The 13,730-nt window shown below is 40.2% G+C and overlaps 1 long non-coding RNA gene across 1 annotated transcript; it reads left to right on the top strand.

Annotated features, from left to right (window-relative positions):
• Positions 1-3: 3 nt before the first annotated feature.
• On the top strand, positions 4-13,292 carry LOC115520010. Its single transcript, XR_003970663.1, has 3 exons — positions 4-395; positions 1,945-2,036; positions 12,899-13,292. It is a non-coding gene; the product is annotated as an uncharacterized LOC115520010 (long non-coding RNA).
• Positions 13,293-13,730: the final 438 nt, after the last annotated feature.

Raw genomic sequence — 13,730 nt, 5'->3', positions numbered from 1 at the left:
GCGCGCAGGATGGACCCCAACCCCGACTGCCACGCCCCTTATGACGTCACGTAGCGTCGGCACGCCCGTCGCCCGGCCCTCCGGGCTTGTAGGAAGAGAAGCGAGGGGTCCGGAACCGTCCGGCGTCGTCCGCGCAGCCTCCCTCTTTCCTCCCCGGCTGTCAGCCTGGCCCCGCCCTCTCAGCCTTCCAATAGGCTCTCGGCCCCGCCCCGCCCGTTCCTGCTTCCGCCATCGCTGCGCCGCGTCCGCTTTGCCCTGCAATTTTCCCAGTGCCGGTTTCTAGTGCTCGCTGTCCAACTTCAGGGTATTTTTGCTCTCGCTCAGAGTTCCGACTTCCACCCCGGCCATTTAGTCCCGTGGTCACAAGGAGCAGTTGCTGTGTTAGGACCCAGTGGGTACGTTAAAAAAAAAAAAGTGTGCAGTTGAGTCCAGGTTTAGGCCAGGGTGACTAGTTGGGTGGAAGGAAAAAAAAAAAAACAAAATAGGCAGGGATGGGTCTTTAGCTACAATGCTGGAATTTTAGTACCAGAAGGGAACTGGAGATTAATTCGACCGCCTCTTTTTAAGCATATGTAAATTGAGGTCCGGAAGGGTGAGATATTTTGTTGAAAGTCACCCAGCAACTTGTGAGCAAGCAAGACTTGAACACCAGTCACCTGATCTGGTCTTGGTACCTTGGCACTGTAATAGTAGGCAGATAAGTAGTTAAATTCCTTTGCAAGTTTCTTATTTTTCCTTCCCCTTCCCCTCTTACATGTCACCCCTTTGTCACTTTGCTTTTCTTCTCTATGCTTTTTTTTTTTTTAATGGACTTATTTTTAGGGAAGTTTTAGATTCACAGCAAAATTTAAAGGAGAGTATAGAGATTTCACATATATCCCCTACTCCCATGCATGCTTGTCCTCTCTCATTTTCATGTTCCCCAGTGGAGTGGTACATTTGTGATAGTTGATGAACCTACATTAACACATCACTATCCCCCAAAGTTTATAGTTAACCTTAGGGCCCACTCTTGGTGTTTTATGTTTTATGGGTTTGGACAAATGTGTGATAACTTGTAGTCACCGTGACAGCATCATACGGTGTAGTTTCACTGCCCTCAGAATCTGTGTGCCACTTACTCATCCCTCCCTCTCCCCCAGCAACCACTGATCTTTTTACTGTCTCCCCAGTCTTGGCTTTTCCAGAATGTCATATGGTTGGCAACATATAGTGTGTGACCCTTTCAGATTGGCTTCTTTCACTTAGTAACGGGCATTGAAGTTTCCTCTGTGCCTTTTCATGTCCTATCAAGTTATGCATTTGTTTTTATACATCCAAAAAATCCTGTAACAGCAGTTAGAAACCCTGAGAAATTATAACCTGGAAAAAAAATGAATAAAGTTTTCTTTACCTCTTTGCCCCACATAGTGGAGAGGCATGTGCTTTAGAAACAAACCTGGGCTCCAACTCCTTAACTGTGTGACCTTTGGGAAAATTGATTAAGCTTTCTAGTCATAATTTAAAATCTGAAAGATGAAGCTGGCCTCAGGGAATTACGTAGGATCACAAATAGTCTAACCAGTGCCTAGTAAATAGTAGATACTCAATACTATTTCCCCCACTTATTTTTTATTATTAAAGAAGAGAAGGGGCGCCTGAGTGGCCCAGTCAGTTAAACATCCCACTTTCACACAGGTCATAATCTCACAGGTTTGTGAGTTCAAGTCTGCCTACAGAACTCTGTACAGACTGCAAGTCTCCCTGCAGAACTGGCTTCAGATCCTGTCTCCCTCTCTACCCCTCCGCAAGCACACACACGTGCACTCATCTGCTATCTCAAAAATAAACATGAAAAAAATAATAAAATAAAGAAGAGAAGAACAAGAGTAGCTTAAACTGTGATTGCTTAATCCTGCCATCAATCCTATGTGGTGACTGCTAACTTTTATCCCCAATTTACAGATGATGAAACACCAGAGACCACATAGCTAGAGAATGGCCAGACTCAGTTTTGAATCTAAGCAATCTTGACTCCAGAGCCCTCCAGCTTAAAGGTAATTTTTAGACTTAAATTACAGCGGTAGAATTAAACATTTTAGTAGTACAATGCATCTGTAGGGCTTTAATGAATCATCTCCTTAACTATTTGTGATGGTGACAGAAATGTTGAGAAGAGTCAGAATTTGCAGGGCAGAAGCCTTAATTTTTCCTTGATTCTTACTTAATATTTTTAGATCAACTCCCACTTCCCAAACATCTGTGAGGAAGTGCCATAGATATATTACAGCCCGAGAAGAGTTTCAGAATGATCAGATTAATAGGAGAAACAAGACATTCTTAAGGAAGCAGAAGCTCCCATCACATGGACAAATAAGGCCAGGAGAGGGGCGCCTGGGTGGCGCAGTCGGTTAAGCGTCCGACTTCAGCCAGGTCACGATCTCGCGGTCCGTGAGTTCGAGCCCCGCGTCAGGCTCTGGGCTGATGGCTCGGAGCCTGGAGCCTGTTTCCAATTCTGTGTCTCCCTCTCTCTCTGCCCCTCCCCCGTTCATGCTCTGTCTCTCTCTGTCCCAAAAATAAATAAACGTTGAAAAAAAAATTTTTTTTAAAAATAAGGCCAGGAGAGCCAAAGACTCGGGTGTAATGCTAGAAAGTGGTGTGAAATAATCTCATAGGTATGATTTCAACATCAAATAAAACAAATGATGAAACATGTAATGGCAGAACCGCATCCATCCTCAGGGCTCCCAAAGACTACCATCACTTCAGATCAGAAGCTCTGATTCCACCAAGATTAATCTAGCGGGACTTGATGCTTCATTTAGATTTTACTCAAAGGTATGTTCTTCAACACAGGCAAAAACGTTCTCACAGAAGTAATATTTAAATAAGACCTTTAAAAAAAAAAAAAAAAAGGTGGACAAGATCTTTCAAGGATTAACAATAGATAGGAAACCAATTAAGAATGTTGGGCACCTTGTAGCCGAGAGTTTGGACAAAGCAAATTAGCCACTCCTTGCAGCCTCAGTCATTTGTTCCCAGAAACGGGATTAAGTAGAGCCGCTCAGACTAATTTTATTGACACTGATAAAGAGGAACCAGTTAGGAAACCAAGCCCCACAAAAGCAGAAGCTGATGCTCCTCAGCCCAGCCCCGCCCTTATTCCACTGGAGAGAACTCAGCCCAAACATCTACTTCCTTCCCTGACTAACTCAGCTGTTCTCAGAAAGGAAGTGGCAACCAAGTGCTTTTTCATTCGCTAAAATTAAAGACATCTGAGAAACAAGATGGTGTGGTCAGTGCTGGAACTCTTCAATCCAGACCAGTTGGTTTCAGTGAACCCCAATCACTCCTCAAGAGTGGTGGTTAACAAAAAGAGAAAGGGGCTGTCTAGAAAAACAACAGTTGCCATGCAGATAATCTTTCCTAATGTACAATTCAATGAAATAAACAAAGATCCTTTGTCACTGAGGACGAGTCAGTTAGGTCATAATGATTATACCGCTGATTCTTTACTACTTTCACAAGATTACTTCATGATTTTCCTTTTAAGACTGTTGTTCCTCAGGCCCTCCTCATTTGCAGAGACCAAACATAAACTTATGAGATAGTGAGAGGCTAATGGCCAGAACCTCAAGACCACCATTCCGTGTAAAGAAGATATTGTTTAGTGAGATCCAGTACAATACAGAAGGATATCCATCAGAATCCTGTACATAAGGTTCTGGTTATCTGGGTCCTCACTGATAAAGGTTTTCCTGTAAATTTTGCCACCGCCCACACCCATGCTCACTAACGTGTTTTGCTTTCTGGGATCACAAAAATCATTTTCACTTTCGTTGCATTATGCATCCATTCAAAACTATTACAACATCAAAATAGCTGGCCAAGGAAAATAGCTGACCAGTAGTGTTTGAAATTAGACATCTTCTGTGGTGAAACTAACAAAAAATTAACAAGAACTACAGTGTTCTCATATTACGGAGGTGATCTACTTTGTAATATAATTGGCAAGATCAGCAAGAAATGGTGTTTTCTTACTCTTCTTAAAAAGATTTAACCAAAAGACTCATAAGTAATGTTTAGTAATATTTTCAATATGTAATGCTAACACACTGAGCATTTGCTATGGGCCAGTACTTATAAGCACTTTATACTTACTAATATATTATTTAATAATTAATATACAAGAAGTTATTAATATATTTAATAATACACAGGAAGTCATTTTATAGTAACTTATGGAGCTACGATTTAAAACTGTTCCATGAAATAGCTTTATCTGTAAAACAGGTTATCTGCCCTTAAAAGTGCATTTCTTTGGTTATCTAAGTGGGTAATTGGATTTTTTTTGAAGGCTTTGTAGTTCATAGTGATAAGTGAAATTACACATTACTTAATCCCTAATGTCTGATTGCAGTGGGGGCAGTGAAGTCCCCTTGTGAGGAATAACTTTGTAGTTCCTCTTGGGAAGAAATTCATCCCTAAGTAGGTTAATTCAACTGAGCTAGATTATCTTTTTAATGATAGCGTGAACAACTTTGGTTTCTGTGTTCTAAAAAGTTTCTTTCAAGTGCACCACACATCTAAATAACTGCCTGAATTTATTGTTTATGCAGCTGAGAAAACAAAATATTACTGGGAACTGAACTCAGAATTCATAAAACAAAATCATTTCTTTATTGGGAGATTTGTCTAACTGGACTATGTATCATAATCCTCAGACTTAAAGGAACATTGTAGGAAATGCTACAAATCACACATACAAAGAACATGAGAAGGTCTCTGTTGAATCAGAATTCTTTTTCATACTGTGTGTCTAGATGCCTCAAAAAGAGTCACTTGCATGCACTGAGAGATGATTAGGTAAGAAGGTAGAGCCCTCATGAATGGGATTGATGCCCTTATAAAGGGACCCCAGCAAGTTCCTTCAGCCCTTATGCCATTGGGAGGATGCATAGGCATAGACAGGCAGGCCCTTACCATACACCAAATCTGCCAGTGCCTCAGTCTTTGACTCCCCAGTCTCCAAAGCTGTGAGAAATAAATTTGTTTTTTATAAACCACCCAGTCAATGGTATTCTGTTAAAGCAGCCCCCATAGACTAACACATATGTAAAAATAAATAAATCCGGGGTAATTTTAAAAATCAACTCTCCTGGTTTCAGAATCGCATTCCTTAACATACTCTAGTTGGCCTTACAAGGAGCATGTAACAGATTCCCCTAACATCCTGCCTGAACGTGTTAGGGTAGAGGGCTTGATGACTCTTCATGGAATGTTTATTCTCTTGGTTTGCCGATAATAAAAATAAATACCTTTTCTTATTGCAGAACATTATACCATTTAATCTTTTTTCTTTTTTATTTATTTAAGTAATCTCTACACCCACTGTGAGACTTGAACTCACAACCCCAAGATCAAGAGCTGCATGCTCTTCTTATTTTAGAGCATTATATGGGGTGCCTGGGTGGCTCAGTCAGTTGAGCATCCAACTTCAGTACAGGTCATGATCTCACAATTTGTGGGCTCAAGCCCCACGTCGGGCTTTGGGCTGACAGCACGGAGCCTGCTTCAGATTCTCTGCCCCTCCCTCGCTCGCACTCTCAAAAATAAGTATTTTTTTTTTAATTTTTAAAAAATTTAAAAAATTAAAAAAAAATCAACCTATAGAGCATTAAAAAACTCACGCACATTCTCTCCTTTCACACGCATTCAAGCAGGCACGTATGTCAATAAGTAACCTGGAAGAAACAGCCAATGCTTCCATACACACCCCTAATTAAGAGTATTTTCCATGTGGACATGGAGTGTCTGGGTTGGAAGAATGCTTACATGTAGATAATGTACTCTAACCCCTTCTTTTTGTATATGAAAAAAATACAGGCCCAGAAATGTGAACAAGAGTACCACTACAGCCCCTAATGAATTAATGGATCTCAGTAATAATCATTATCATGACAAGGGGGACATCCAGTCCAAAACAAATCAGGATCCCTAAAGGTGGGACTCAGGCATCACTGTATGCTAAACCACAGCAGGTAAAAAGGGACTTTTTTCCGAAATATTTTCCTTATTTTCCACATACCTATTAATACTCTGGAACACTATTTCCTTTACTCTAGCTTGAGCAGTCCTGCACTGAGGTAAATGTCCAGAAATGAAATTACTGAATGTATAGTGAAGACTTCTGACATGTATTGTCAATTGACATTTTAGGAATTTTGAAGACATTTATACCCCCATTTGCCCTTTGTATATTCATCAAACATAATCTATTAACTTATTCAACAAACCTTTATTGAACAACTACTATGTGCCAGCACTGGGACTGCATCAGTTAAAAAAAAAATTAATACAAAAATCTCTGACTTCATGGAGCTTACATTCTAATGGGAGTAGACAGAAACAATAGACTAAATCAAGTTATATAGTATGTTAGAGGGTGATGAATGCTAAGTTGGAAAATGAAGCAAGGGAGGGAATTGAGCACGAATGACTGGTGAGAGTGGGCAGGAAAGGTGACATTTGAGTAAAGATAAAAAGAAGAGGAAGCCATCGAAAAGGCTCAGGCTGCCTGGCTTTTTCCAGGAACAGTAATCAGGTTGCTGTGACTGAAGCAGAGTGAGCAAGGAGAATGTGTAACAGATGAGGATGGGAAGGGGACATATCATATAGGAGGACTTGGACTTTGACCCTGAGACAGGAATCTGTTGGAATGTTTTGAGCAATGACCCACATGCTAATCAGACTTAACAGGATCACTCTGACTATAGAGAAATAAAAGGAGCAAGGGTGGAAGCAGGAAAGACAGTTAAAAGATTATTGTATAAATCCATTTGAGATATGTTGTGGCTTGCACCCAGGATGGAAACAGTGACCTTGGTAAGATGTGATAAGAATTTAGGTCTATTTTGAAGATAGAGCCAACAGGCTTACTCTCTGGTTGTAAGCGGAGTTTGAGAAAATGAGACGCATCAAATATGACTTCCAGACTTTGGGTCTGAGCAACTGGAAAGAAAGCCGTCAGTCACCAAAAAGGGGAAGACTACCAAGTGGAACAGTTGGGGGGATGTGGAAGGATCCAGAGGGCCACGTTAGACATGAAAAACTGTGAGAAGGAAGAACACCGCAAGGAGAGCGGTGTCCCGGATGCCAGGTGAACCGAATGTTTCCATGAAGAGGTGGTGATTTTGTGTCAAATGCAGCTGATAGATGAGGTGAGCTAAAACTGAGGGTTGATCAGCAAAAAGGAAAGTCATGGCTGACCTTGACAAGAGCAGTTACGCTGGAGCTGGTGAAAGCTTGAATGGATCCAGTCAAGAGAGAATGGAAGTCAAGGAATTGGAAATGGTAAAACAAGGATGCCTAACTCTTTTGAGGGGGATTACTGCAGAGCAGAGGAGAGAAAGGGGCCAATAACTTAAGGGGAAAGTGGAACAAAAGAGATTTTTTTTTTTTAATATATGAAAAATAATATCATGACTGTGGGCTGAAGAGAATGATTCAGTAGATGGAATTTCTGGAGACACCTTCTTGTGCTTGAGTAGATAAGAAGGGGTGGGAGCGAGGGGCCCTGTGAAAGGGTTGATGGGAGCATGGAAGATTCTAGCACTAGGGGAGATGCTAGTGGGTGGAATGACGTGGTGGTGTGAGCTTATGGAAATCCTCTTCCGGTTGCTACTACTTTCTGAGTGAAATAAGCCAGATCATCCATTTAGAGTGAAGATGGGGAGGAGATGCTGGAAGTTTGAAGTGTGGAAGAGGATATGAAATTATTGTCAGGGAATGTGGGACAGTGAGTGAACTAGGGAAATGTATTACGATTTTACAACAGGACCGATTTCTTACTTGAAGGCAATTCACAGTAAATTTAGAGTTAGACCACCGCACGTAGTTTTGTATTTTTTTCTTTAGACATGTCCCATCTGTGAAGGTTTGGGCACAGACTAGACTGAGACCTACTGAATCTCCAGTGTTGGAGTTTTGACAAGTGATAGTAACCCTGTTTTGTTTACAGTACATGTTGTACAGATCTTTCCTGGTTTGTGATTTGCCTTTTCCTTCTATCTCAATTTTTTTGTACTACAGTAACTGTTTATTTTCATATGGTCAAATCTGTTATCTTTTCCTATGGTTTCTTCCATTGAGCTTTTACTTGAGGGAGTCCTTCCTCAAGAAGGGATGATATAAACTTTCTTCTATACCTTCCCCAATTTCTTATGGTCGAATTTTAACTCTTTATCTGTATGTATGCTGTGATGCAAAGTTCTAATAAAATAGTCTTTAAAAAGTTTCTTCTTCTCCACATTATTAAAGAAACAATTCCTTATCCTTGAGTTTGTGATTTCTTTAAAATATCTTTCTATATTTTATAAGTTCTAGTTCCAGGTTATCATTTCTAAGTTACTAATTCTCAATACTTAAAATGCTTTAACAATTGTATGTTCATAATTCTTCAGGATCAGATAAGGCAAATACCAGCTTCCAGCCTCTCTGTTACAGACATTCTTTAACCATTCTTACTTATTTTTCTAGAAAATTCTGTCATGATTCAAAAACAGACCCCTCTCAGGATTTTTTTGGAATCAAAAGAAGCCTAAATTTTAATTTGGGAAATATCAATTTCTTTATAATATTTAAGTTCCCAGGGGCACCTGGGTGCCTCAGTCAGTTAAGCGTCCGACTTTGGCTCAGGTCATGATCTCACAGTTCGTGGGTTTGAGCCCCGCATCCGGCTCTGTGCTGATAGCTCAGAGCCTGGAGCCTGCTTCAGATTCTGTGTCTCCCTCTCTCTCTGCCCCTCCCCTGCTCACCCTCTGTCTCTCTCTCTCTCAAAAATAAATAAACATTAAGAAAAATGTATAATATTTAAGTCCCTCATTCAGGAATCATGCTCTGATTCTCTATTCTGGTCTTTTAAATTGTACCGGATTGATTACTCATTCATGTTTTTATACATTTCAAATCCCCCTGAGATACAGTTTTACTTTGATTTTGATTTTGCTAGAATGAGTCCTCAAGTAAATTCCCCAGAAAGAAAAGCAGAAGGTAAATTTCTGATACTTTACAAAAAAATTTTTTTTTCCTCTTATGCATATGATTTTTTGGGCAGGTATAGGATCTTCAGATTGTAGTTTTTTTCTCTTGATAGTTATCTGTAAGTTCAATGGATAAAATGTTCCTTGAAATACTACTATGACAAGGGAAAAAAATGGAAAACAACCTGTATGTCAAAAAAAAGATTTATTAACAATAAGTTAGTGAATCATTAGTAGGGAAGTCTGAACTATTTTTAAAATGAGGTAAATATATGCACATGATAAAGAAGATTATGTGGTGGAAAAATGAGGCTGCATAATAATATGTGTATTATGATTAGATTTTTGAAAAATAAAACCCTACATGGGTATATATCGGTATATCTGTTTTCACATCTATTTATCGGGAAGGACACATCAAACAAATATTAACAAATCACAGTGGGTATTAAAACCAGTGTGTGTGGGAAGAACTTTTACTTTTTACTTTCTGTACTCTAAGTTATTCAAAGTTTTAAAATTAGGTATTATTCTTAACAGGCATATAGTTTTATACAGCCAGTGTATACATTTACTTCACCTTTCTCTGCACCTAAACTGTTGACCACTCCCTCCCACAAACACTGGGCTGGGTGCTTCTTCAAGTATTCCCATGCCATACTATATTGATTTGAATTCTACAACTTTTCACTTTAATTTATAATTGCCTTTTAGTCCGTTTTTTCCAAGCAGACTGAAAAGTCAGGTACTTTCCCTATTTCATCATTTTCTGTTATACCTTATGAAGTAATTGTTCAATAACTCTTTGCTGCAAATGTCAATGATTTGAAAGAGAATGTGTGTTATGTAGTTCTCCGGAAAGTAAAAGAGGCAGTGTTCGGTAGATAGAAAAGAGAAGTGATATAGGCATAGTGGAAAGTCCTGAGGGTGAGCTGGGTTCATTGATTGGTAAGCCAGTCCACCCCGGGAATGGTTCCCTTAACTGCCATCTAAGTAGGTCAAAGGGAACAAGGTGGAGACTTAACTGGAAAAACTATTCAAGAGAACTAAGAAGGTCACTGGCCCTCTCCATTGGGGGAATTCCACACCTAGATAGGAGAGTATTATGTCAGGGTCTTTCTCTGGTAACCTAGCTGTTCACATATCCTCTGTGGGCAGGAGCCGTAGGAGTGGCGTGAAACTTCTGAAGGGGAAGTTGGAAGGCAAATAATCGTGGTAAAAGCAAGAGAAAGCAGGACTTGCTTATTAGGGAAAAGACCAAGCTGTCCCCAAAATGAAACGCCAAGAAATATATATACATCTACATGCGGAGCGTAAATAACATGGAAGTTCACGTCCTTCTCATGTTACAGTAAGGTGAGCAGTTCTGCTTGGCAGGGAGTCTCTACTCCATAGAGTCACTCCAGGATCCACCCTCCTTCCATTTATTATTGCTTCACTCTTCCCTGAGGTAATCTCTTCATCCCTATGGTCAAAGTTAGGTTGTGGGCACATTCAGTGCTCCCACCTATGGAAAAGGCAAAGAGGAATTCTAAGGCAAGTGGCTTATCTTTTAAGATCGAGATGACCCAGAAATAACACATTACTTCAGCTTACATCCCATTAGCTAAAACTTAGCCACATAATCATATCTAGTTTTGAAAAGAGGATAAAGATGTAGTCTAGCTGAGTAGCCATGTATCTAGTAACCATCCATCTATTTTTATGGAAGAAGGAAAATATAGGCAGGGAAAAACCAGGAGTTTTTGCCATACAAAGAAATCAAATATTGTGCTCATAAGCTGACTGATAAAAGTGGCATTGAAACCCTAGTGGCCATGGAATGCTGGTCTAAGACTACTAATTTGTGTGCAGTGCAAAAGCTAAGGCCTGTGGAAGTAATTTAAAGCTAAATGCATTTAATTTAAAGGATTGTTTTTTTATTATGAGATAACGTCCTATTTTTTATGTTAAAATGCCTTCGATACAGTGAGAATGGCAGATTGCATGTCTTTTTTTTTTTTTTTTTTTTAAGTAAAACAACATTGACAATACTACATCAGTATTCCCATTTTCCATTTTGTGTCTGTGTGTTTGATGAGATTTTACTGATCCTTGAAATGTTTATACAGGACCAATGTTCCATATGACAACCAAACACAGAGGGTCAGCAGAGAGGCCAGTAATTAGGATGGTTATTATCCCCTACTCTTCCCTCAACATGAAGATGGCATCTCACCCATAGGTTAGGTTTTCTAAACTCTCCCTGCTGGAGCTACCATCGTCTCCCTCTCCATAGCCAGTTAGGTTCCCCTCCTCTGGACTCCCATAGTACTCTTTACATGGTTCCACCATAGCATTTATCCTACTGCATTGTATTAAAAGTTAATGTTTCTCCTATTTGAACATGAGCACCTCGGAATAGGGACCTGTGCCCATTGAAGATACTAGTTCTTTTTGAACAGGAAATATCTGTGTTAGTTTGTTAGGCCCGCCCCAGCAAAATACTACAGTCCTAGGTGGTTTGAACAACAGAAATTTGCCTTATCACAATGTATCATTCTAAAGTCAAGGTGCCAGCAGGATTGGTTGCTTCTGAGGCTTCTCTCCTTGGCTTACACATGGCCACCTTCTCACTGTATCTTCACGTGATCTTTCATTTGTGGGAAGGGATCCCTGGTGTCTCTTTATGCACCCAAATGTCCTCTCCTTATAAAGACACCAGTCAGACTACATTAGGACTCACCCCAACAGCCTCATTTTAACTTAATCACCTCTTTAAAGGCTCTGTGTTTAAAAACAGGCACACTTTGGGGGCACCTGGGTGGCTTAGTTGGTTAAGTGTCCAACTCTTGATTTCAGCTCAGGTCATGATTTCACGGTTGGTAAACTGGAGCCCTGCACTGGTCCCTGTCCTGACAGTGTGGAGCCTGCTTGGATTCTCTTATCTCCCTTTCTCTCTGCCTGTCTGTCTCTCTGCCTCTCTTTCTCTCAAAATAACTAAGTAAATTTTTAAAAAACAGGCACATTTTGAAGTACTGGGAATTAGGACTTCAGCATATCAGTTTGGGTGCAGACATAATTCAGCCCATAACATCTTTATGATCTTTGAGGATTATAAACTAATCAATGTTTTTATTATTTATTGATTGATTTTATTGATTAGTTTTTTATATTAGAGTGAGCAGGGGAAAGGGGCAGAGGGAGGAAGAGAATCTTAAGCAGACTCCACACTTGGCACAGAGCGCGATGCAGGGCTCCATTCCCTGACCCTGAGATTATGACCTGAATCGAAATCAAGACTCAAGACACTCAACAACTAAGCCACCCAGGTGCCCCCATGTTTTTATTTTTAAATCAAATCAGTTCTGCACATAAATGTAGAAGTAGAAAGTCAAAATCTCCTTTCATCTCACTCTTCATGGTAGTCACTCCCAAAAGTTAGAGGTAATCAGTGATTCTGGAATGAATGAGTGAGCAGTAAGGTGGTCCGCTATTACACCTGAGGAAAATGAGACACCAAAAGGCTAGGCAACAGTTTTAAGGTCACAAAATTACTTAATGGTAGGAGGACCGTAACCCAGTTCTACCAATGTCTCACCTAACATTCTTTCTACTATCCTGTGCTACTTCTTTTTAGCATTTAATTGTTAACTAAAACTTGTGTTCGTCATTTTTAACACTAAAGTGTGTAAGCTGAAGATTTTATATTTTTCTTTAAAAGTTACCAAACTCAACTAATGTAAATGCTTTTCACTTATAACTTGTCTTAGGATCTTCATGCAGCAAGAAACAGATATTCATTTAGATTAATTTTCAGGTACCTGTTGCTGCGTAACAAATCTTGACAAAACTTAGTGGCTTAAAACAGCAACTGCTTTATTTTTATGATTCTGTAGGATGGCCGTCTGAGAGTGACTTCTGATGGCCTCGCCAGCAACCACACAAGGTCTCTTACGGCTAAGACTCTGGAACTCACACAGCGTTGCTTTTGTCACCGTCTGTTGGTCAAGGACAGTCTCAAGGCCCACCCAGATTCAAGGGAGTGGAGAGATAGCCTCTGCATCTTGATGGAAAGGGTGGCAACATCATACTGCAAAAATGCATGTGGATACAGGAAAGTGTGACTCATTGGGGAGCATTATTATAATGTTTTTCCATAGCTGACATTTCCCACAGGATAACATTCTGCTTGCCAGCCTTCCTGTTATGCCCACAGCTTCCTTTAAATAGGGGTGCTTGGGTGGCTCGGTCGGTTAAGTGTCCAACTCTTGATTTCAGCTCAGGTTATGATCTCACGGTTGGTGAGATTGAGCCCTGTGTCATGCTCTGCGCTGACTGCAGGGAGCCTGCTTGGGATTCTCTCTCCCTGTCTCTCTGCCCTTCTCCCACACTTGCTCTCTCCCTCTCTAAACAAACAAACAAACAAACAAACTTTAGAAATAAATAAACAAACAAATGGAATAGTTGATATGGTTTCATACTTTGTACTGTGTAACTCCACCACCTGGCTGTAAGAAATTGGACTGGAAATTAGTGCTTATATTAGTTAGGATTAGAACCACATTCCAGTGAGACAAAATCCCACATGGCTGGGTTTAAACAAGATAGAAGTTTATTTCTGGCTCTTGTCAAAGTCCAGAGGTAGGTTCTTCAGGATTGGTATTGGCCCCTTCTATCTGTTGCTCCATTGAGCAACAGTACCTTCCATTTTTAAGGTTGCCTCATGAT

This window comes from Lynx canadensis, chromosome C1 (assembly GCF_007474595.2).
Source record: "Lynx canadensis isolate LIC74 chromosome C1, mLynCan4.pri.v2, whole genome shotgun sequence".
Taxonomy (NCBI): domain Eukaryota; kingdom Metazoa; phylum Chordata; class Mammalia; order Carnivora; family Felidae; genus Lynx; species Lynx canadensis.
The sequence above is the reverse complement of the archived record's forward strand: the minus strand, read 5'-3'. Positions and strand labels throughout refer to the sequence as shown.